General features: G+C 39.3%; 1 protein-coding gene across 7 annotated transcripts in view; it reads right to left on the bottom strand.

The window, feature by feature from the left end:
• NCOA3 (nuclear receptor coactivator 3) overlaps nt 1-20293 on the bottom strand; it is a 158095-nt gene that overhangs the window by 64111 nt on the left and 73691 nt on the right. For all 7 annotated transcript variants that reach the window (XM_032256059.1, XM_032256057.1, XM_032256055.1 and 4 more), the window contains exon 2: nt 9600-9677. The gene's annotated coding sequence lies outside the window, so the exon portion shown is untranslated. The remainder of the gene's footprint in view (nt 1-9599; nt 9678-20293) is intronic.

A 20293-nucleotide genomic window follows, 5' to 3' on the forward strand; every position in this document is an offset into this window, starting at 1 on the left:
TGGTATCAATTATTCTTTTTTTTTCCATAGAATCTCAGTATAACCACATCATTTACAGCTATTCTAACAGTTTGGATAGAACTGGCCTAACTGGACTTCCCAATAACAAATTATTGTTTTCCAGCCACACCAACTAGAAACTCCCACCAATCTAAAAAATTTAAAAATAGTTACATCACGGTCCTTTGCAAGTAATCACCAACAAAGGACTGTAGATTCTTGACCTATCCCTATAGACATCTCCTTTAAAAAATCATTTAAAGTCCAGGCATGGTGGCTCACATCTGTAATCCCAGCACTTTGAGAAGCCAACGTGGGCAAATCACCTGAGGTCAGGAGTTTGAGACCAGCCTGACAAGCATGGCGAAATCCTGTCTCCGCTAAAACTACAAAAATTAGCCAGGCATGGTGGCACATACCTGTAATCCCAGCTACTCAGGAGGCTGAGGCAAGAGAATCACTTGAGCCCAGGAGGCAGAGGTTGCACTGAGCCGAGATCTCACCACTGCACTCCAGCCTGGGCGACAAGGGCGAGACTCTGTCTCAAAAATAATAATAATTTAAATATCTTCCCCACACCCCCCACCCCACTCCCCACACCTCCCCCACCCCTGCCAAGATGGAATCTCTCTCTGTCGCCCAGGCTGGAGTACAGTGGTGCAATCTCAGCTCACTGCAACCTCCACCTCCCGGGTTCAAGTGATTCTTCTATCTCAGCCTCCAGAGTAGCTGGGATTACAGGTGTCCGCCACCACACCCAGCTAATTCTTTTGTATTTTTAGTAGAGATGGGGTTTTGACATGTTAGCCAGGCTGGTATTGACCTCCTGACCTCAAATGATCTGCCCACCTCTGCCTCCTAAAGTGCTAGGATTACAGGCGTGAATCACCATGCCAGGCAAGACTTTAATCTTCCCATCTGACTGGTTATCATGCATTTTGAGTGATGTAGTAGCAGTTAGCAGGTAACTAAAAGGTTCTGCAATGTAAAATCTGATCTATCAATCATAGAACCTTAAAGCTGGAAATAACCTAAGATCATATGTAAAACAAGTCAACTGATCATTATGAGGAAACTGATGCCAAGATGAATGTACTACTCTTCCTAGTTCCCATCTGGCATCATGTGTTTTCTGGCGTTAAATGAGAGATATTATATCTAAGGCAACATTAACAAATGTTGATTTTTATACATACGACACTATAGAGGCAGGAGAGAGGAAGCTTTAAAATAAAAATAAAAATAAAAAACACTATAAACCTAAAAACAATTCACTTAAGTGTTTGGTAATCATTGCTTTATAAGATTTCTATGAATTTGGTTCTATTTTAATTAGAAGGCATGAATGTAGAATTTATAAACAATCTTAAGGTACATAACAACCTCTTGGTACATAAAGAGCACTAATCATAAAAGAAAAAAATATATATTAAGTTGTACTCCAAAATTCAAAATGCCTGTTCTTCAAATGAAATTAAGAAAATGTAAAGAAAAAAGACTGAAAGAAAATACTTTCAAAACACGTATCTGATAAGGACTTGCATCCAGAATATATATATTTTTTAAGTGTATACAACTCTGTAAGAAAACAAACCTCCAAATTTCTTAAATGGGCAAAACATTCAAACTTGGTTTAAGAGAGAGACACAGAGAGAGAGAGAGAGAAATGCTTAATAAGCAAAAGCAACTAATCTCAACATCATTAGTCATCATGAAAATATAAATTAAAGCCATAATGTGATACCACTATTCCCATATTACAATAGCTGAAATTAAAAAGACTGACTATATTAAGTGGAAAAGATGTGGAACTTAAACTCTTACATGTTGCAGGTGGAAAATAAAATTGTACAGCCACTTTAGAAAACAGTTCCATAATTTCTTATAGAAGTAAGCATATATTTAACACCCTGCAATTACACTCCCAGGTATTTACCCAAGAAGTAAAAAAATTCACACAAATGTACACAAACTTGAATGTTCATAACAGATTTATAATAGCCAAAAACTGAAAACACAAGTTGTGATGCATTAACACAATGGAATGCTACTCAGCAATTAAAACTACTGATACAGTAACATGGATGAATCTTTTTAAAGTTATGCTAAGTGAAATAACTATTACAGCATGGCTGTGGAGAAACAGGCTCTCTCATATGCTGCTGGTAAGAACCCAAAGTGACAAAACATCTATGAAGTGCAATTTGACAATCAAAAAAAAAAACTAGACACACATTCACCCTTCAATCCAAAACTCCCACTTCCAGAAATTTATCCCAAGGATATAACCCCAAAACTAGGAAGGTGTATATTTACAAGGTTATTCACTGTAACATTATTTTGATTACAAAACATTGGAAACAACCTAGATAATAACCACTTAAAAGAAATTGCAGCCGGGCACAGTGGATCACACCTATAATCCCAGGAGGCCGAGGCAGGTGGAGCAACTGAGATCAGGAGCTCGAGGCTAGTCTGTACAACACGGTGAAATCCTGTCTCCACCAAAGCTACAAAAACTAGCCAGGTGTGGTGGCATGCACCTGTAATCCCAGCTACAGACTGAGGCATGATAATCACTTGAACCCAGTAGGCAGAGGCTGCAGTGAACTGAGACTGTGTCACTGCACTCCAGCCGGGCTGACAAAGTGAGACTCTGTCTCAAAATAAAAAGAAAAAGAAAAGAAATCACTCCAGTAAACTGAAGTACCTGCACATGTAAACACATAAATGAAAACTATGCATTGATGTAACAATGAATGAGATGGGGCTAGAGGAAAGAGAATAAGTACTTACTGTGAGATGTGTGCATTTACACACCTGTCAACTTATACCTAAGGAGATAATGTTTAACAGGTATACAGTTTCTATTTGAGAAGATAGGTTCTGGAGATGGAAGATGATGATGGTTGCACAATATGAATGTACTTAATGCCACATAACTATACACTTAAAAATGGTATATTTTTTCAAGACCAGCCTGGCCTACATGGTGAAACCCCATCTCTAATAAAAATACTAAATTCAGCCTGTAGTCCCAGCTACTCAGGAGGCTGAGTCAGGAGAATCACTTGAACCCAGGAGGCAGAGGTTGCAGTGAGCTGAGATCACACCATTGCACTCCAGCCTGGGTGGCAAGAACAAAACTCCACCTTAAAAAAATATATACGGTGTATTCTGGTCAGGCACAGTGGCTCACACCTGCAATCCCAGCACTTTGGGAGGCCGAGGCAGATGGCTCAGCTGAGGTCAAGAGTTCAAGACCAGCCTGGCCAACATGATAAAACCCCATCTCCACTAAAGAAAATACAAAAATTAGCTGGGCGGGGTGTTGGACGCTTATAGTCCCAGCTATTTGGGAGGCTGAGGCAGGAGAATCACTTGAACCCAGCAGGCGGAGGCTGCAATGAGCCAAGATCGCACGTACCCCTGCATTCCAGCCTGGTTGACAAGAGCAAAACTCGGCCTTTTTTTTTTTTTTAAAGGTATATTTATGTTCTGTAAATTTTACAATTAAAATGAATGGGAAAGATCTCTTTGGCATGATATGGCATTTTTCCAGGAGATATCAATTAAGTGGAGAAAAAAGCAAAGTGCAAAAGAATATACGTAGTATGCCATCTTTTGTGTAAAAAAAAAAATTAAAAGAGATATCATCAAAAAAAGAAACAGGAAGGATAAGACAGAAGACATTTAAGTTGGTTACCTATCCAAACTGAGGAAAAATGGCATGGAAGGGATACAAAACCAATGTATGCCTTTTGTGTAAAATCTGGACTTTTGAAAGCATATTATTCTACATAATACAAAAATAAAAATCAGAATGGGATGCAGCATAAGCAAACAAGTAAATAAACTTAATTTTGGCTCAAATGAATACCTCAGCTAGATCATACAGAAAGTAAGATCAGAAGTAAAAGTAGGGTGGAGGTCGGGCACAGTGGCTCACGCCTGTAATCCCAACACCTTGGGAGGCAGAGGTGGGCAGATCACCTGACGTCAGGAGTTGGAGACTAGTCTGGGCAACATGGTGAGACCCTGTCTCTACTGAAGATACAAAAATTACCCAGTTATGGTGGCACACACCTGTAGTCCCAGCTACTCAGGAGGCTCAGGCAAGAGAATCGCCTGACTCCAGGAGGCAGAGGTTGCAGTGAGCCGAGATCACGCCGCTTCACTCTAGCCTGGGCAAAACAGCAAAAGTCTGTTTTTTTTTTTAAAAAAAAAAAAAAAAAGCGGAGAGGAGAATTGGAGGGCTAATCCAAAGCAATTTAAATTTTAACTATTTACTCTCAGTCTTGGGTAAAATTGGGAGTTAAAGGATTACAGACAAATGTTCCACTCATTTTCAGTTTGTTTATTGTAGTGAAATGGAAAAAGCAATTCTGAAATTATTTTAGATGTATTAGAGGATTGGGCAAATGAGCAAATGTACTAATGTTGAGAGTCCGGGTTCCCACATAATAAGGAACATAAAAGTTAAAAATGGGATACAAAGAAAGAACCCTGTAGACATGCTAAAGACGTATATACTGATATAAACTCATGATTTCTAAAATATGTATATCCATGTTTCAATGAACACATGTGCAGTCAGCCCTCTGTATCCATGGATTCTGCATCCAAATCCAAATCAACAATACTCAAAAAATAAATTTTAAAATATACAACAATAAAATACAAATTAAAAAATACAGTTTAATGACAACCTACACAGTATTTACACTATGTTAGGTGTCTTATAAGTAATCTAGAAACGATTTAAAGCATATAAGAAATTGAACATGAGTTCTATGCAAATACAATTGCTACCTTATAGTTTAAAGAACTTGGGCATCCACAGATTTTGATGCACACAAGGGTCCTAGATCCCATCACCCTCAGGTAGGAGGGATAACCGTATGAGTATGTGTATAAGCATGCATACTATTTCCTAGCTCTATCCACTAAAAAGGTCAAGATGAAAAGACAGCCCAGAAGCAGTGAGGACACCTAGTACTCAGAGATCTTGGTCTCTCAAACTTTTATTCCCCACAAGGACACAGCAGCACACTTACAGGAGCTTCACTAGCCAAACTTCTAGGATAATTTGAGCACCAAAACAATTAAGTAGGGTAAGTGAACTGTAAACCATTCAAAAAAATAGGAATGCATTAATCTAAAACCAATAGATGGGGCTACTGATTATGGAATACGGCCAAGAGTTGACTGGTAATGTGAAAGGAACGCTGGAAAGAAAACAATGACCATTTTGCAATCATCATAATAAAAAACTGGATCAGACAAAAGTCAATGAATGCCAAATCTAGAGGGAACTGTGAAAAGAATCAGAATATCTGCATTGTTTCCCCACAGGCTGCTTATTGCTTGGCAAAAGAGGCGCGGAAAAAAAAAACATACAGTGGAGAAATCTGTCAACACCTTGACCATGGGATCAAAATTTGCATCACAATAAAAGACAGATGGAAGTCATATGACTCCATCTGAGTATCACATTACCTATGCAGTATTCCTGCCAATACGTAACATCTTAATCTAATCACAAGTAAATTTCAGACAAGCATAAAATGAACATCTCCGTTAAAGAGAGTTAGGGAGTTAAAGAAGGGTTGTATTCTTCAAAAACGTCAATGTCATAAGAGATAAAGGCTGTGAAAATAGCCCAGGAAAAAGGAGACTAAAAAGAAATAATAATTGAATGCAGAACCTGACCGGAGACCGAAGTCTATACAGGAAGCATAGAAAATGCTACGAGAGAGTTTCTTAGGGTAACTGACAAAACTGGGATATGGGCAGATTTCATCAATGTCCATTTATGAAGTTATTAACTATACATTGGTTATATAAGAGAATGACCCTATTTGTAGGGATGACAATAGAAGTATTAGAGGAAAGAAGCATAACATATGTAACTCACCCTCAAATTGTTTAAAAAAAAAATTGGTGTGTTTATGTTTGTGTGTGTAGAAAAAGAGGAAAGAAAGTAGGACGGCACAAATGCAAATAATAAAGCAAGTGGGTGAATCTGGATAAAGGATATCCAGATGTTCTTTATACTATATTTTTGTAACTTCTGTAAATGTGTATTTCCAAATAAAAGGTATTTTTTTAAAAACTGGCCACGCGCAGTGGTTCACGTCTGTAATCCCAGCACTTCAGGAGACCAAGACGGATGCATCACTAAGGTCAGGAGTTCAAGATCAGCCTGGCCAACATGGTGAAACCCTGTCTCTATTAAAAATACAAAATTAGCCAGGTGTGGTGGCGGATGCCTGTAATCCCAGCTACTCGGGAGGCTGAGGCAGAAGAATCACTTAAACCTGGAAGTAGAGGTTGCAGTGAAACAAAATCACACCACTGCACTCCAACCTGGGCAACAACGAGACTCAGTCTCCAAAAATAAATAAACAAACTGTGGCGATAGTTGTCTGCTATGTTCAGAAGAATGGGCATATATCACAATTAACTGAGAAATTTTATAGAGAAATGGCAAGACCTATAACAAGTGGTTTGGATAGATTCTCAGATAAATTACCATTTGAAATGTCAGAGAAGGGAGTTTACACTTTTTTCTCTGTAAGCCAAGGAAAGGCAGCACAAAACTTAGAGCACAACAGAAGCTTCACTAAAGGTATACATTTAGGAAAATCTGCTAGTTTGAGTGGACAAGGAAGCAGTAAAGACACAAGAACAAACACAATCATGAAATTATGGGGTCTTGGCCTCGGAAGCTAAAATCAGGAACAGAAAGTGGATCAAATGCAGGAGACATGAAAATAGAAAGCCAGATAAAGCCTGCTTGCCAAATGTAGCAGAGTGGGGTGGGATTCAAAAACAACACCGATTTCAAGCCTAGCTAACGAAGAGAATGATGGTATTACTAAAAGAAATTTAACTAAGCAAAGCATGATGGCTTTCTCAGCAATCAGACAGCTTTTTCTATTCTCATTCTTCCTATTCTGATGTACTATTAAAAGTTAAGAAAAGGGAAGAGGCGCAGTGATCCATGCCTCAACTCCCAGCACTTTAGGCCAAGACGGGCAGAACATCTGAGGCAGGCGCATGGTCAGGAGTTCAAGACCAGCCTGGCCAACATGGTGAAATCTCATTTCCACCAAAAATACAAAATTTAGCCAGCCAGGTGTGGTGTCACACGCCTGTAATCCCAGCCACTTGGGAGGCTGAGGGCTGAGAATTGCTTGAACCTCCACCAGGAGGTGGAGGCTGCAGTGAGCCGAGATCATACCGCTACACTCCAGCCTAGGTGACAGAGGGAGACTCTGTTTAAAAAAAAAAAAAAACAGGCCAGGCCCAGTGGCTCACATATCCCAGCACTTTGGGAAGCTAAAGTAGGTGGATATTCTGAGGTCAGGAGTTCCAGAACAGCCTGGCCAACATGGTAAAACCCCCATCTCTGCTAAAAATACAAAAATTAGCTGGGTGATGTGGTAGGTGCCTGTAATCCCAGCTACTTGGGAGGCTGAGGCAGGAGAATCACTTGAACCCAGGAGGCAGAGGTTGCAGTGAGCCAAGATCAAGCCATTGCACTCCAACCTGGGTGACAAGAGCAAGACTTTATCTCCAAAAAAAAAAAAAAGGATTATATGAAATGTTATTTGCCAGCACAAGGTGAAATAAATATAACTTTGAACTAATTCAGATGTTTGACTAAATGCCATTAAAATATTCACACATGGCCGGCCGTGGTGGCTCACGCCTGTAATCCCAGCACTTTGGGAGTCTGTGGCGGGTGGATCTCCTGAGGTCTGAAGTTTAAGACGAGTCTGGCTACTGTGGCAAAACCCTGTCTCTGCTAAAAATAGAAAAAACATTAGCCAGGCATGATGGCACGCATCTTAATCCCTGCTACTCTGGAGGCTGAGGCAGGGGAATAGCTTGAACCCAGGAGGTGGAGGTTGCAGTGTGCCAAGATTGTGCCACTTCACTCCAGCTGAGGCAACAAGACGGAAACTTCATCTCAAAAAAAAAAAAAAAAAAAAAAAAAAAAAATCACACATAAGGAGGGAGAATTTCTTCTCTTCCCCCAAAATTATGTTAGTATATGTATGTATACACATATATATATATGAATACCATTACCCTTTGTACGACACATCTGAACAGTACGGCAATTGTTCTGTTAAAGTAGGACCATCATCTCCTCTTCTTTCTCCTTCTCAAGCCTGCTCAACCTCACAAGAATGATGATCCATTCTTTATCATGATCCATTTAATGAATAATATATAATTTTCTCTTATGACTTTTTTTTTTTTTTTTTTTTTTTTTTTTTTGAGATGAAGTCTCCCTCTGTCACCCAAGCTGGAGTGCAGTGGCACAATGTGAGCTCACTGCAACCTCCACCTCCTGAGTTCAGGCCAATTCTCCTGCCTAAGCTTTCTGAGTAGCTGGGATTACAGGCACATGCCAACACGCCTGGCTAATTTTTATATTTTTAGTAGAAACAGAATTTCATCATGTCTGCCAGGCTGACCTCAGGTGATCCATCCACCTCGGCCTCCCAATGTGCTGAGATTACAGGCACGAGCCACGACACCTGGCCATGACTTTCATTTTTAATTTTTTACATATTGTCTAGAGACAAGGTTTCATTCCGTGCCTACGCTTAAGTGTAATGGTGCAATCATAGCTCATTGCAGCTTCAAACTCCTAGGCTCAACCACTCTCTTACCTCAGCCTCTCAAGTAGCTACAACTATAAGCGCACACCACCTTGCTGGCTTTTTTCATTTTTTGTAATATTGGGGATGTTACTATGTTGTTTAGGCTGGTCTCCAACTCCTGGCCTCAAGTGATCCTCCTGCCTCCAACCCCCGAAGCACTGGGATCATAGGTATGAGGGTATGGGTGAGCCACCGTGTCTAGTCTCCTTATAATTTTCTCCTTTTTCTATTTCTTTTTTGGAGACAGGGTTTCGCTCTGTTGCCCAGGCTACAGTGCAGTAACACAATCACATCTCAGGCACAGCCTCAACTTCCTGAGCACAAGTAATCCTCCCACTGCAGTCTCTCTAGTAGCTGGGACTAAAGCACAGGCCACTATGTCTGGTTACTTTTTGCACTTTCTATAGAGACGGGGTTTCACTCTGTTGCCCAGACTGTTCTTAAACTTCTGGACTCAAGTTATCTACTCACCTCAGCCTCCCAAAGTGCTAGGATTATACACACTTGGCCATAATTTTCTTAATAACATTTTCTTTTCTCTAGCTTACTTTAAGAATACAGGACATGATATATGTAACATACAAAATACATGTTAATCAGTTGTTTACATTATCAGTAAGGCTACTAGGCAAAAGTGGGCTACTAGTAAAGTTTGGGGAAAATCAAAAGTTATGCACATTTTTTACTGCACAAGGGGTCAGTGTCCCCAATCCTCAGTTGTACAATGGCCAACTATATATATACATACATATTCACTCAAGTACTCTAAGTTCATTCATTTAACTAATAATCATTAGAAAGAAAAACATGAAGCATACAGAGTTTTAATGAAATCATATACTAAGGGAGAGGGAAGTATCTTCAGAAGGTTGAAGACAAAAAATTACAAAGGATCAAATCAAAATAAAGCTGAATTACCTGGCTAACCAGTCAAAAGATGCTCAGCAGTTTATTTTTATTCGTCTCTGAGTCCACCATCCAGCAAGTATTTTGATCCTGAGGACAAAAAAAAAGAGGAGAGATTGAATTTTTTTATTGTATTTTCTTTATTTAAGCATTGTGATTAGTCATACACAAATTAAGTCTTCTGGCCAGGCGCAGTGGCTCACACCTGTAATCCCAGCACTTTGGGAGGCCGAGGCAGGCGGATCACTTGAGGTCAAGAGTTTAAGACTGGCCTGGCCAACATGGCAAAACCCCAACTCTATTAAAAATACAAAAATTAGTCGGGTGACATGGAATGCACCTGTAACCCCAGCTACTTAGGAGGCTGAGGCAGGAGAATCACTTGAACCTAGGAGGCAGAGGTTGCAATAAGCCAAGACCATGCCACTGCACTCCAGCCTGGGTGACAGAGCAAGACTCTATCTCAAAAAAAAAAAAAAAAAAAAAAAAAAAAAAAACCCCGCATTAAGTCTTCCCATTTTTTCCTTCCCTAGACATATAAAACAAACAAAAACTATCAAGTACAACAGCTCTTCTTAGGAATTAGAGCAGATGTCTTATTGTACCATTTATCATTACTTCTATTTAAAAAGTAAGGCACAGGGCCAGGCACAGTGGCTCATGCCTGTAATCCCAGAACTTTGAGAGGCTCAGGTGGGAAGACAACTTGAGGCCAGTAGTTCAAGACCAGCCTGAGCAAAATAGCAAGACACCATCTCCACCAAAAATAAATAAATAAATAAATAATAAAAGTCAGGTTCAGGCACAGTGACTCACACCTATAATCCCAGCACTTTGGGAGGCAGAGGTGGTTGGATCACCTGAGATCAGGAGAATTTGAGACCAGCCTGGTTAACATGGTGAAACCCCATCTCTACTAAAAATACAAAAATTAGCCGGGCGTGGTGGCTCATGCCTGCAATCCCAGCTACGTGGGAGGCTGAGGTAGGAGAATCACTTGAATTCAGGAAGTGGAGGTTACAGTGAGCCAAGATCGTGCCACTGCACTCCAGCCTGGGCAATAAAAGCGAAACTCTGTCTCAAAAAAAAAAAAAAAAAAATTAAAGTCAGGCATAGTATATGCAATATATACTCTATCACAGTTCGTAAAGATGAATAATACAAAGTGGAGGTGGTGGAAACCAGTTCTAAATCTTGAAGAGTGATCAAAACAGATGGGTACTCTGAACTTATGGTGGTATTCATTTGTCCAAAATGGGTGCTCAACAGAGAATAAAGACATTAATACTCTGGCAGAAGCAAATGCCTAAATGCCCTAGTCCAAAAATTATCCAATGGAGGGAGGGGTGGATAAAGCAAGGAGGCAAGGGCCAGAGGAAAGACTCAGGTGTTTCCTTGCCATCTACAAAAGGATGCATTTTGATCACCAAAACAAGATATTAATTGGGAAATAAGAGACCATTCTTCAAAATAATCTGTAATAAAATACATGAACATATAAACAGCAGGCTTTTGCACTTGAAGACATGGTGCACAGGTTCTGCTGTGATAAATAAGTGAGCCAGTAAGAACATTCACCTTACCTTATGAATTTCCAAATTTAACAATAAAGCAACAATCTGATTGCCACTAATTCCAATGGTATCAAATCCAGGTAACAACTGTAACTATGCCCTAAAGTTAATAGGTTTCATGCTGCAATTGGTAGGTCTGATGGTAAGGGGGAAAGGAAAAATGACATATTCAAAAGTTACAAGTAACATAGTACAGCCATGGCCGTTCCATGTAGTGTACAGTCTGCAGACAGCATACGGGGAGAGCCAACCACAATCTAGCTGCATGATGGAAAGGTCTGTTGCACTTCTGAAACCAAAATTAAAGGGGAGAAAATCAGGAAATGGGGAATGGGAGGCATATTATATGTGGCTCACAAAGAAAAAAAGGAAAACTCTAGATAGTGCCAGGTGACTATCCCTTATTCAAAATGCTTGGAAGCATAAGTATCTGATTTTTCTCGGATTTTTTTTAAATATTTGCATATGCATATTGAGATATCTAGGGGAAGAAACCCAAGTGTAAACACAAAATTCATTTATGTTGCATGTACACCTTATACACACAACTGGAAGGTAATTTTATACATTTTTAATAATTTTGTGCATGAAACAAAAGTTGCAGCTTTTTTTTCTTTGTATTTTTGAGACAGAATCTCACTCTGTGCCCAGGCTGGCTGGAATGTGGTGGCATGGTCATGGCTCACCTGAGCCTCAACTTCCCAGGCAGCTCAAACCATACTCCCACATCAACCACCCAAGGAGCTGGGACTACAGGCACATGCCATCATGCCCAGCTAATTTTTATATTTTTTGTAGTGACAGGGTTTCACCATGTTCCCCAGGCTGGCCCTGAACTCCTGAGCTCAAGTGATCTGTCTGCCTCTGCCTCCCAAAATGTTAAGATTAGAGGTGTGAGCCACCATATTCCGCTGAATGTGATGTTAACTGGAATTTTTATGCTATCCAATTTAATTCTTGTAAGATGAGGGGAGAAAAGGTAGGCAGAACTTCTGTAAATAACTTCTAAGATCTTCTGGCCCTGTTTTAAATCAAGTTTTACTTCTAAAATGGTTCTCTTATTTTTGTTTCTTTATTAGGAAAAAGGAAGGAGGGTCATGGAGTGGGGGTTAACACCTAAGCAACAAGAGAGGTGGGATCAGGAAAGGATTTTTTTTGAGGGGAGGGGAGTAAGGGGATAGGGGGCAGAGTTTCACTCTGTTGCACAGGCTGGAGTGCAGCGGCATGAACTCAGCTTACTGCAACCTCTGCCTCCTTGGTTCAAGCAATTCTCCTGCCTCAGCCTCCAGAGTAACTGGGATTACAGGTTTGTGCCACCATGTCCAGCTATTTTTTGTATTTTTAGTAGAGACAGGGTTTTGCTATGTTAGCCAGGCTGGTATCGAACTCATGACCTCAAGCAATCTGCTCACCTTGGCCTCCCAGAGTACTGGCATTACAGGCATGAGCCACTGTGCCCAGCCAGGAAAGGAATTTGAGTCAGAAATTATCCAGCAGCATAATGGACCTAGGAAACAATTACTGCTGCCTAGTGTAGAAGGTTGGTGAGAGGGCCTAGATTAATACTCAAATATTATAGTGTTGGTTTTTGTACTTGCCAAAGGAATGGTGACCTCACCAATCTGCACCCTTAGACCCAAATGTTAACTGCTGGACTCCCAGGTGGAAGATCATACAAAGTCAGCATGCCCAGATGAACCAAGAATGCAACCATGGTGGAATCTAAATGATCACACTAAGGAACACCGAATGAACAACCACAGACACCACATGGCAAGATAGAGGATCCAACCAAATCAAGCCCTTGGCATCACCCCATGGCAGAATCCATTTAGATCACACCTCATTACTCTCCAAATATAAAACCTGCATCCAAACTCCATCTGAGAGAGACAAAGTTGAGCCCAACTCCTATCTCCTTGCTCAGCAGCCTTGCAATAAACTTTTCTTCCTACAAAAACTTGGTGCTCAGTGTTTGGCTTTCCATTGCATGCACAGGGAAATAGACCCAATTCGGTTCAGTAACACAAAGACAAGCCAGGCACAAAATTCTCCCCTACGAAGAAGTGTATAATTAAACCAGAGAGATTCCCAAATAGTCACAGAACTTGCCTACCATGAAGCTGGAAAGGAGTACTACCATATATCAGGATCCACTAAGTATGTTAGTAAAAGTGCTGGTGAGTTAAACTTGTCTGGAACCAAGATTCTGCAAAGGCAACAATCCTAGCAGATTTCTTAGGACAGTACTTTTTTTATCAAAAACAGTATTATCCGTTTTCACAATTTAGAGTTTAGTCAATCACACATACAAAAACCAAATTATACTGACATGAAACTAAATGTGACAAGTTCCAGAAACATTAGACATCTGAGATGGTGGCAGGGACATTAATTTTTCTAACAGACAGCCAAGTATAGTGGCTTATGCCTGTAATCCCAGTAGTTTGGGAGGCCAAGGTGGGAGGACCACTTGAGGTCAGGAGTTTGAGATCTGCCTGGCCAACATGGTGAAACCCTATCTTTAAAAAATAAAAAAATAGAAATTTCTAGCAGAATTAACAGTTTACTGATGAGATCTATATTACCAAAACCTGCATCACCAGGCCAGGCATGGCAGCACACACCTATAATGACAGCTACTCGGGAGGCTGAGGCAGGAGGACCACTTGAGTCCAGGAGTTTGCGTCCAGCTTGGGCAACACAGCCCCTGTATTTTTTTTTTTTAACCTTCATCACCAGAGACCTAAAAGGAGGTGGGGGAAAATGAAACATCAAATTAAACCTTGTTAATAGCGAGTCTGAGAAGATGTGCCTCAAGGCCAGAACAAAGAATAAAATTGCAGGAGAGAAGCTGATCCACAGGAAAATCCAAACTATGTAATATATAATGCTGATGTTTAGAAACGCCAACAGGGCAAAAAGCAGCCACTGAATATTACGAACATGTTTTGCTTTTGCTGTTGAACATGGAAAGGGGCAAAGACTCCACAATTAATCATATTAAACCCATTGTTCTTTCCAAGCTCCCACTGGCATTGCTCCCAGGAACTCCTTCCTCACTTCCCTAAAATCACAGAAAAGGGGAACCACTGTCATTGGGAAAAGCCAGCTGTTGCCCAGTAATCTTCAAAGCAGTACAGAGTAGACTGGTTCACCAAATGAATTTCAGGTTAAAGGCTGCATAATATTAGTGTTAAATTTTACATCAAAACCCAACACTTTTGCAGTTGGGATTATTTATCAAGTGGTAAATATCTTTGGTCAAAACTCTAACCATACATTTCACTTGCAACAATCAACTGCAGCTAATCTTTAGTTATAACGAAAGGGAAAGACCAAATGCAAATTGAAAATCATATGACCATTTAAAGTTATATAAAATGGGGCCAGGTGGAGTGGTTCATGCCTGTAATCCCAGCACTTTGGGAGGCCAAGGTGGGCAAATCACCTGAGGTCAGAAGTTTGAGACCAGCCTGGCCAACATGGCAAAACCCCATCTCTACTAAAAATACAAAAATTAGCTGGGCATGGTGGCAAGCACCTGTAGTTCCAGCTACTTGGGAGCCTGAGGCAGGAGAATCGCTTGAATCCAGGAGGCAGAGGTTGCAGTGAGCTGAGGTTGCAGTGAGCCGAGATCACACGACTGTGCTCCAGCCTGGGCAACAGAGCAAGACTCTGTCTTAAAATAATAAAGTTATATAAAATGGTGCCACTTTTTCTGAGCTATGTAAACTTAACTCAGTTTAAGAATTTTTTCCTATTTATTAGTCCATTATTATATATTCAATTAAGTAAAAATGTATTTGCTTCCTAGGAGAACATTGGTAAGATATTTATTACGATCTTTTTTAAATACTATATTCTTCTTGACAAGGGTGTGGGGACAAGAAATTATTTCAAATTATAGCATATGCATGTCTAGTAAAATAAGGATAGGTATTACCACATATCTTGTGATATATACTTGAAAGAATCAAGCTTATAATTTATTCTACATAATTATTTAATAAATTAAATATTTAATTCTATATGGAATCAGCCTGAAAATTCTTAATAATGAAGTGAAAACAGAAACCTTGGCTTCTGAAAACCTAGATTTTGTAAAGTCATGCTTCTTGAAATGATCTTGTGTGAGACTTTAATTCTATTTCAATTAAATGCTTGCTGTGTATCTATTAGATGTCAGGCACTGCACTGGCACTTGGAAATAAGCAAATAACAGTCGAGACCATCAATTAATTAGGAAAAGGGAAGCAGGTATAAACAGACACTAAAGTTCCTAAAGTGAAAGCTATGTTCATTCAGTAAGCATCTCCTACGCATCAATGTGCCACACTGTGCTAGACATCACAGATAAAAGGAAGAATCAAAAAGACCAGAGTCCCATAAGAGTATAAGGAAAGAACAGAGAAAAACTACCCTGCCTTTTTTGTAGGATTGTTGTGTTAACTGTTAAGCACTATTTACAAGTGAAAGCAAGACAAATCCAAAACCATTTATCTCAGCCAAAAGGGGAGGTATTAATTGTACAATTTCTACAACTATGTCCAGAGTTGTCATAACCAAAATGCCTTTGAGTTTCTTTACAATAAAAGGCAAAGGAGAAAAAAACTTCTAACAAATGGCCATTTGTATAAAAATTACACTGAGATACAGGAAACATAAATGGGGTATATAAAGGCAGCTAAAACTGAAAACTTATTTTTAACATATCCAGGAAATTATGCCATACATTTTTGCTTATACAATGATATCCACTGATGAACAATGGCACTAGCCTAAATTTTTTTAAATTATATTTAGATTAAGGAGAAAACTTAAAAATCTGGTTGGCAGATTAGCTTAACATGCCCGATATCTTTGGCTGAGTTAAAGTTACCAATGGCATGGTTACCAAAACAGGCATGCAAGCAAGCTTGTGCTTGTTCTGCCTCTCTCTCCCCACCACTTTGGAAAAACTGCATGCAGTGCTGCAGGATCACACAAAATAAATACAGGAAAGAGGGGGGAGGTTTGGGTGGGGAGGTGAGTAAAGCTCTACCAGTGGAAGGCGTTCCACAAGAATTGCTACAGGGTCAAAAGTTTACAGTGGTTTCAATTTCACCTTTCAGCAGCCAATCAGGAAACAGAGGCTGCATGCTGACCCCTAGGGCTGCAAATGAACATTAACTCATTGGCTACCAGGATCGCACATTTTCCTTTTCTTAGAAGGCTTTCCCTTTTTCTTTTAAGAGCAGGGGAGTGGAGAAGTCAAAGAACAAGATAAGTTCAAGGTGACAATTTTATTCAAGACAATATATTTTAAACAGGTGTATGAGGGAAGAAATGATCAAGTAATTATCTTCTTTCTCCTTGAAATCTGAGTTTCTTTATCCTGTAGTATCTAACAAACCAATCATTAATGCTACCATCAAGACAAAGAATGATTTTAGGCAGGTAAAGGAGATGTATTTGCCTCCATGAGGCTGCAATTCTAAGAACAATTTATAGGATGGTAAAAAGATAATATTGGTTGTGTATCCCGTAAATGCTTTAAAAATAACTCAGATAATGAAGACATTTAACTGAAGGATTTACCTATACCAATTTTTTTATTTGCATAGATTCCCCTACCCTCTCCTCAAATCATTAATACACACATGCAATGTTCCTCTATCCTTTTCATAATGTGGATCTACAGAAATGCAGGCAGAGCTCCAAAAGTTTAAATTTTCTTTTCTTGTATTTCAGTACTCGGGAGTAACTCTATACAATAAACTCAGGAATGACCCATGTGTCAGTAGGTACAACTGCTCCACAACTGCTCCCTAATTCATTTATGTAAATTTCTTCAAAATATAGAAACCTATAAACTAATCCATTAAATACTATTTTCAACATTCTATATTTAACATTGAGCAAGGCTAAAATAAAAACCTCTACTATATACACCTTAACTGGGCTACATTTAAAAACTAGATGCCTTTGAAACACCACAGGATAAAAGCGAAATTGCTGTATTAACTGTTCTCCTATCAAAATTAGTTAAATCCTAAATGAACACATTGTGAATTTGTAGTTAGCAGTATTTCTCTATTTGACACAACAGGTAGTTGAATTTTAAACATACTCATTGACTTAAATTTATGTTTACATTAAGAATACCCTGTAAGCAACACCACTGCCTAACAAAACAATTTCATGTAGGACATTAGTTCTTATCCAAATCAGCAAAGTAAGACACCAGTTATTTCTGGAAACATGAAAGTAAGCAAATGTACAGAAATGTGTTGCTCAACTGCTGAAGTGTTCCAAAATAACTTCAGTGTTTAAAGTTTATATAGCAATATAATGTCAAGATAGGAAATAAACTCAGTGCTGATATAGTATTTTCTTAATTCAGCATTAAAAGAAGTAATTTTCTAGTAACAACTCCCAAACCTTCATGATTTAAGTTTATGCATATTTGGCAATAAAAAGACTATTTTAAAATAGACCTAGTTGTTTTTTTAACATGGCTTGCAAAAGTTTTACATATACATATATATAGATATATAGATTAAATTAGGGGTCTTCTGTATATCTTCTTTTTACAAAATGGCCTCATTTTGAAAGAAAATGGATGCGATAAAATTTTACATCAAGTCAGCATGTTAGCAAGAGGCTTTTTTGTGTGTTCTGAATTTGATTAATACCACCCAAGGTCACTTCCTGAAAGATGCCTAGCACTGCAGCTGCAGGCAAACTAGGCTCTAGCACAAGGCTGGGGGAAGGGAATGGGTGATGGCATTATTATTAACACTCAGATAGGATTCCATCTCCACCAGCAGCTATGGGGAGAAGTGGGGAGGTTGGGGAAGATCCCAGAGTTTCTAGCATATTAAGATTGAAATATTTCCATTCCTTAATACTTAAAAATAGAAGTGTAATTAAATATATAATGCTGATGTCAAAATTATATCAGATATCCTCACTGCCACAATGTACAAAAACATTTTACATAATACTACACAAATCATTTAATGCCAGACATTGTGTTGAATGCTGAGTTTACACTAAAGCATTCAGTTTACACTGAAGTCAACTCAACATTCAACACAATGCTAAGTATGACCTGTACTTGCTATGCAAAACGTATACAAAGTAAGACACAGGCCCTTGAAGAAAACAGAATCAGATTCAGATTTCAAAACCAAGGGTGGCCTTAAAGTTATGAAGGTAGAAATTTAAAACACAAAAGCCTATATTGGAAAATATTTGATAAAGTTTTGTTCTGAAATTCAATTTAAATTTTCATTTTACATGAAATTCTAAATTTTCATGTTACCAACATTAATACAAATATTACTGTGCCTCTGTGCTCAAAAAAATCAAAATATACATAGTAGCCACTAGAAAAAACATCTCCCTGAATAATTAATAATAATTTATTAAGCAGCCACAATGCATAGCTAGGAAACCACAGTAATTACTTTGTTGTACTCTGAGGTTCTTTACATATTTTGATTCACTGATAAAATGGCAGGTACAGTCAGGAAATCTACATGTTCCTTGTAATTTTATATACATCATCTTAGAAAAATTTAATTCTGTGTGCCTTTTTCCTATGTACCAAATGTGGTTTATACTTTAACCATGATATTCCACAGAGACAAAGAAGCAGCAAGCACTGCTGTATTTTTAATGGTTGTATGACAAATGCAAAACCTGGCCTTTTTATCTTGTCTGCATGTTCAAAAGTGCTATTTGTATTTTCTACACAACTTGATAATATAATTTTGTCACTCTGTTGTGCTCCCCACCCTTTCTTTGAAGTCTGATTCAGTAATTTCAACAACAAAACTGAACAAATGATGTTAGATGCTCAAGTTCAAACAAACTGACTGCTTGAATTTTTGAACGTCAATGACTGGCAGGAAAAGGGTTGTTATCTAATGTTCACGGAGCATTCTGTATGTGCAAAGGACTTTTTAAATCATTTTAGGAAAAGGAAAGCAGCCAAGTAAAAACATACTATGAGAAATCCCTGTATTTAGAGAATCTAATCCCTAGGTGTGGCTAGGAAAGCCACTTCAAAAAGATCCCATCACATGCCTTTGAAATAGGACAAACTGGAAAGACAAGGGTAAAATTAAATTAGTTATTCATACTCCCTCTCCCCAAGACACCTGTGGGGCAGTGAAGAGGAATGAATTTTTCCTCAATTCTTCCTGGCCCCTACAGGCATACCTCATTTTATCGTGCTTTACAGATATTGCGCTTTTTACAAATTGAGGTTTATGGCAGCCCTGCTTCAAATAAGTGTATTGGTGCCATTTTTCCAACAGCATTTGCTCACTTTGTATGCCTCCCTTACATTTTGGTGATTCTCATATTATCTCAAACTTTTTCATTGTGGAAGGAAGGAAGGAAGGGAGGGAGGGAGAGAGGGCGGGCAAGGGGAAGGGGGGGGAGGGGGAAAGGAGGGAAGGAGGGAGGGAAGGAAGGAAGGAAGTGGGGAGGGGAAGGGAGAGGGAGGTGGAAAGGGGGGGGGGGGGGGGAAGGGAGGAACATTTCCTACTTTAAATCAAAAGCCAGAAATGGGCCAGGCACAGTGGCGCACGCCTGTAATTCCAGCATTCTGGGAGGCCAAGGTGAGTGGATGACTTAAGGTCAGAAGCTCAAGACCAGCCTGGCCAACATGGTGAAACCCCGTCTCTAATAAAATAAAAATTAGCTGGGTGTGGTGGTGTGCACCTGCAATCCCATCTACTTGGTAGGCTAAGGCATGAAAATCGCTTGAACTCGAAAGATGGAGGTTGCAGTGAGCTGAGATCACACCACTGCACTCCAGCTTAGGCAACAGAGCGAGACTCTGTCTTTAAAAAAAAAAAAAAAAAAAAAAAAGACTAAGCTTAGAGAGGAAAGCATGTCAAAAGCTGAGCCAGGCTTTAAAGCTAGGCCTCTTGAATCAAACAGCCAAGTTGTGAATGCAAATGGACAAGTACTGTTTTTTTTCTGTTACTAGATACTGGGTCTCGTTCTATGGCCCAGGGTGGGGTGCAGTGGTGCAATCACAGCTCACTGCAGCCTTGAACTGCTGGCTGTTCAAGCAATTCCTCAACCTCAGCCTCAGAAAAAGTTCTTAAGAGACATTTAAAAGTGCTACTC

This window comes from Sapajus apella, unplaced genomic scaffold (genome assembly GCF_009761245.1).
Source record: "Sapajus apella isolate SASKATOON/1434 unplaced genomic scaffold, GSC_monkey_1.0 scaffold92, whole genome shotgun sequence".
NCBI lineage: Eukaryota > Metazoa > Chordata > Mammalia > Primates > Cebidae > Sapajus > Sapajus apella.